Here is a 6,000-nt window from a genome sequence, read left to right as displayed (position 1 = left end):
CAAATATAAGAGAATTTTAATCATATACATTATGTTCTCTAACCACAATGGAATTAAATTAGAAAATGATAACAGAAAAATACCTGAAAAATTCACAGATTTTGGAAATTGAACAGTACATTTCTAGCCTGACTGATGTGGCTCAGTTGGCTGAGCAACATCCCCGCACCAAGAGTTCCCTGGTTAGAGTCCTGGTCAGGACACATGCCAGGGTTGCAGGCTCAGTCCTCACTCTGGGCATGCAGGAGACAGCCGATTGACGCTTCTCTCATCGATGTTTCTCTCTCCCTTTCCTGCTCCCTTTCTCACTCTCTAAAATCAATAAAAACAGATAAGTGTGTTTAAATCAAGCATCTAAAACTGAAAACAGGAAAAAGAAACTAAACTTCTAAATAACACGTGTTGAACAGGAAGTCAAAAGAAGTATTAGAATAGTGACAGAAGGATGAGGGAAGAAATTACTGGGAAGAGTCACAGGAGAACCCTGTAGGGTGATGGAAATGTTCTTTCTTAATTATAGTGGCGGTTAAGTGTAGGCATTCATCAAAACTTATCAACTGAACACTTAAAATGAGTGCATTTTATTTTATGTAAATTATACAAAATAAAGTTAATTTTTTAAAAAATTTAAGAACTACATAGCAAGAGGAAAATGTTTATAAGGGGTAAGTGAAAAGGAAGAAAAATACAAATAGGTCATAATAACAACAGTGTTAATAAAACACAGCTAACTATGGGAAACAGCACAAGACAGGTCTTCTACATGCTCAGAAGACCAATTTCCTGGACTCACGTCTTTACAGTAAGTTTCTTCAATTTACAGTGCTTCAGTTTCATCATCTGCAAAACAGAGATAACAGTATCGATATCATTAAAATGGTTGAGAAGGTTAAACAAGTTATTAGATGTGAAATGCTAAGAACAGTGCCTATTAACAAATATTCAATGAGCATTAACCACCAAATTAAAACAAATGCACATGAGGAAAACAACAGGAAAGAAAAACAATACAGTAGCTGCAAATTATAGCTGTATTATTTTATAATTAAAAATTTTAATTAAGAAATAATAATCACCATACCCTGCTCCACAACTGCTGATAAAGAACCTTCTCAATTTTTGAAAAAAGAGGGGACTAACTGGGAAATAAACAAAAACAGAAAATATAGCGGACCTAAATGGAAGGAGTTATTTTTTAGTGGAAAGAAGATACCAGAAAGTGGGACACGTCTTTTTACTTTTCTTTAAAACAATTTAAGTAAAAAAATTAGCTAGAAACTTTTCACTATTACCATAAGTGAAAACCCTTATCATATGCCATAAATAGATAGTAATCATAAAAATAAATGCATTAAAAGGCAAACAGTGTAAATAAATTCCAGTTAAATACAGTTCTCTTATTAAAAACATAGATTAACCTGTACTTACTAGAGAGACATTTAAGACAAACTTCCACCAAACTGACCTTCTCTTGGCATAATCAGACTGAAACAGAATTGAAAGGCTCTAACATCTGCACCCGGGAATCAAAGTTCGTAAGATCTGTCCCTGGTCCACCTGACTGCAGCAGGTGACATCCCAGTGGCACCTCCCACATTGTCGGGTACACTCACAGAGGTTGAGTGGGGCTTTGGAGTTATATAAACCCTGCCTCAGGGTCTGACTCTGACACTACTTCCTGCAGCTGGAAATCTTGAAATAGTGGCCACACCCATCTGGCCGGATTTAATGAGACTTTGCATAATACACTCATAATAAACTTATCAAATAAAAATCTGTTGCTAAGGTGGGCTTCTCATTAAGAAATATTCGACCTGGCTGGTGTGGCTCAGTGGATGCAGCATCCTCCCATGGACTGAGGAGTCCCGGTTCAATTCCTGGTCAGGGCACATGCCCAGGTTTCCGGCTCACTTTCCAGTGGGGAGCATGCGGGAGGTGGCTGATAGATACTTCTCTCTCTCACATCGACATTTATATATCTCTCTCCCTTCCTCTCTCTCTAAAAGATCAATAAAAATATTTTTTAAAATATAACAAAATAATTTTTAAAAAATATTCATCCCAACAGATTTCTGTGTGTGTGTGTGTGTGTGTGTGTGTGTGTGTGTGTGTGTGTATTTCTTCTATTGATTTTAGAGAGATGAAGGGCAAAGGACAGATAGAAATATCGATGAGAGAGAACATCAATTGACTGCCTCCTGCATGCCCCCAACTAGGGATCGGGCCCACAACCTGGGCATGTGCCCTGACTGGGAATCGAACCAGTGACCTCTTGGTGCATGGGTCCAAGCTCAACTAGTGAGCCACAAAGGCCAGGTCCAAAAGATTTCTTAAACAAGTTATCACTGTTTAATTTACATTTTAGAATCTGTAAGGAACATACTAAGCCCTCAGTAAATGTTTGCTATTCCTATTGTTGTCAACGTTAATATTACCTCTACCGCAAATGTTTGACTTCATATTTTTCGATAAAGCAGCCTCAATTATATTACTATATTTATCACTGCACTTTATAACTAAAAGTTATGTGAACAACTATTAACTGGTCAAATGTCCTTCTGAACTTTTTCAGAAACTTCTCTTTATATTTTAAGGCTTAGAAATTTCTATATTCAAATGCTACACCTTCCACCCTCCTCCCCCAAAACCACAGTATCTAATTTGAATGGTTTTTACTGAAAGCCCAAAGCTGTATTTTTTTTTTTATAAAGCTTTTTTTTTTCTTTATTGATTTGAGAGACAGAGATAGAAACATTGACTGGCCGCCTCCTGCATGACCCCCACTGGGGATGGGGCCCACATCCTGGGCATGTGCCCTGACCGGGAATCGAACCAGCGACTTCCTGGTGCCTGGGTGGACACTCAATCACTGAGCCACACCGGCTGGGCGTGTATTTTTTTTTTAAGCTTTTTTACTTAAAGTGTAAATCAGTAGGAATGTAAATTTGTACAACTTTCCTTGAGGGCAATCTGTCAGTGTATATAAAAAGCCATTAAAACAAGTCATATATTTTTGCCAAGCATTCTAATTTTAAGAATTTATTCAATTTGTCTATAAGGATTTTCATTGCAGCAATATTTATAATGGTTTAAAAATTGGTAACAAACTAAATTGGATAATTATGAAATAGTCATGACATGAAATAGTGCACACTTATTAAAAGATATCTTGTAAAAAATGTATTTCTAATAATGTTTACTATATATTGGCAAGTGAAAAAGACAGTTATAAAACAGCAGTTATGTGACCCTAATTTAGTTTTAAGATATATATGTTAAATATTAATTAAAACATCAAGATGCTAATAATGATATCTCTAAACCACACGGGCTGGGCTCTCATCGATGTTTCTCTCTCTCTCTCTCTCTCTCCCCCCCTCTCCCTTCCTCTCACTCTAAAAAAAAAAAAGCTTAGGAAATTTGAGGTCCAGAGAAATTAAATGAGGTCCCAGAGTTCAGTAATGGCAGAGCAAAGCGGAACTCATATTTTAAAAATTTCTTACTTTGTTGTAGCTACCACACCAGCCAGGCAAATTTCCTAAGCTAGCTAGCTATTTATTTATTTATTTATTTTTAAGGGAGGCTAGGGAGGCTTTTGATGGGAGTATAAATTGATAGAGCTTTTTTTGTAGAGGAATTGCTAAATATCCATGGAATTTTGAATACACATACTCTTTGACCTAACTATTCCAAACCTAAACATCTACCCTCCAGATAAACTTGCACAAATATGAAAACCTGTGCATATTAAAACATTCCCCGAAGCACCAATTATAATAACAATAAACTGGAAACAAGACAAATGCCTATCAAATAGAGGAGTAGATAAAAGGGAATGAGACATCCAAGGTATATTAAATGGAACAAGCTAATATGTAGAGTATTATTCCATTTACCTTTAAAAAATTAAACATGTCATCTTTAATTTTATTACACACACACACACACACACACACATTTCTGGAAGGAATCATGAGGAATCTACCAACAGTGACCTATAAAGAATGGGAAGAGTGGGGGGGGGGGAGAACCTGGAACTTCTACCTTGATCTTACAGTTTTCTATACAAATTGGGGTTTTTAGTTATGTAATTTAAAACCGAAAGGGAGAGTTGTGGGGCTACATGATCTCTAAGATTCCTTCCAGCTCTAAAACTCTGTTAACTCCCTAGTGTAAATTATCATCAACATGGCTAATTTGCTCATGTAAAATATCAAATTTATCTTCACAATTTAAAAATTAACAAATCTCTCATTTGAAATTCAATTAAGGCAGACTCTAAGGAGATGCTTGTTTTTAATTAATAGAAAATAAAATGTAAACTATAAATCTGGAAGGTGGATTTAATTTATAAGGTTTAAACTTTCTGACTACATGTAAGAGAGTCAGAGCACCGAGAGATTTTATTAGCAAATACAGGTAATAAAACTTTATAAATTCAAGGTCAAGTCTGTGGACAAAAAGGACCACATACTAACCTGACAGGCTCAGAGAAGGCCTGCATGGCGGCCTTGCAAACGCAGGGACCTAAAATAACCACTAAAAATGGTCTGAAATTAACTTTTTACTAAAAGCAATTTATAGCAGGTAGTCATGTCCTAGGCTAGAATCTTCCCTGATAAATGTCAATCTTTACCTTGACTGGGCCTGTCCATTGTCTTTTGCATCTACTGTAACGTACCTTTGGAATGTCAGGGTAGCTCTCTTTTTCCAAACCCCTCAGGGCACAACCAATGCACCAGAACAGAGACTACAAATCCTCTCGTTGTTATTTTTATCATGTTAATTTTGACTATAAACTACATCCTGTACCCACCTATGTAAAAGATGTATACGTCTATCATTTATGCAATCCCAGAGGTCCCCTCTCCACCCCCTACCCTGCTTTGCTTTCTCCTGCCTCCCTAATTGATCATCAATGAATTTCATATAACCCACTTATGTCTTCTCTTTTGATTATAATGTATAAAATAAGTTGCAAAACTGACATTCTCTGGAGCATTATCTCAATCCACAGAGATTTTGCTTCCTGGTGATTGTCGAGAGTTTGGCTCTAATAAGCTCACAAATATTCTTTACAGGTTTGAATGTTTCTTATGTTGACAGTTCTCAAGCAGGGTAATGTGGTGTGAGTTGGGGCAAGGGATAAGGAGAAGATCACGAACAATCCAAAATTGCAGATAAAACTAGTCAAAAAGAAGATATAGTATAAACTACAGTTACAATTACATTAAATATCTAGAAACACATGAATTTTTTTATAGCCAAAAATAATACAAAGTCCATAATTTGGAAACATTAAATATCATATAAACTGCTTGATGAAAAGCCACCAAAAGGTTAACATGAGAAAACAACTGTGGTTGTTTGTCTTAGCTGAAACCTTTGTATTTTCGAAACATTAAAATAGGACCAAGGACTTCTATTATGTAGACCTACATCTACATTCTACAGCTGACCCTTGAACAACACAGGTTTGAACTGCACGGGTCCACTTATACACAGATTTTTTTCAGTAAGTATGTACAGCACTGTCAATATATTTCCTCTTCCTTTGATTGTCTTAATAACATTTTATTTTCTTTAGCTTACTTTATTGTAAAGATACAGTATATAATACATATAATGTACAAAACATGTTAATGTCGTAGACGAACGAGACAGACCAGACTCAGACTCCGAACTGGGTTCAAATGAAGAGAGCTTTATTAGCCGCGCGGGACTGTCCCATCCTACTCAGAGGAGAGAGCAGCCCCGAGCTCAGGGGGTGGGTTGCTTATATAGCTGTCTTAGCCCCCGTTAAGGAATTTGGGTTAAGGGTTTGTGAGCAAGCACACACAGAAGCAGATATTTGCCGTTAGCTGTCATGCCTGAGGGAGCAAGCAGTTTCCGTGTACACAAAGCAATGGTTATCTATACAATGCAGTGGTTATCTATTAGCAGAAAGTTCTTGCCATTCTCTTAAAATCCAGGGGGTAAGGTCTGCCTAATGGGAAAAAA

This window comes from Molossus molossus, unplaced genomic scaffold (assembly GCF_014108415.1).
Source record: "Molossus molossus isolate mMolMol1 unplaced genomic scaffold, mMolMol1.p scaffold_m16_p_10, whole genome shotgun sequence".
Taxonomy (NCBI): domain Eukaryota; kingdom Metazoa; phylum Chordata; class Mammalia; order Chiroptera; family Molossidae; genus Molossus; species Molossus molossus.
The sequence above is the reverse complement of the archived record's forward strand: the minus strand, read 5'-3'. Positions refer to the sequence as shown.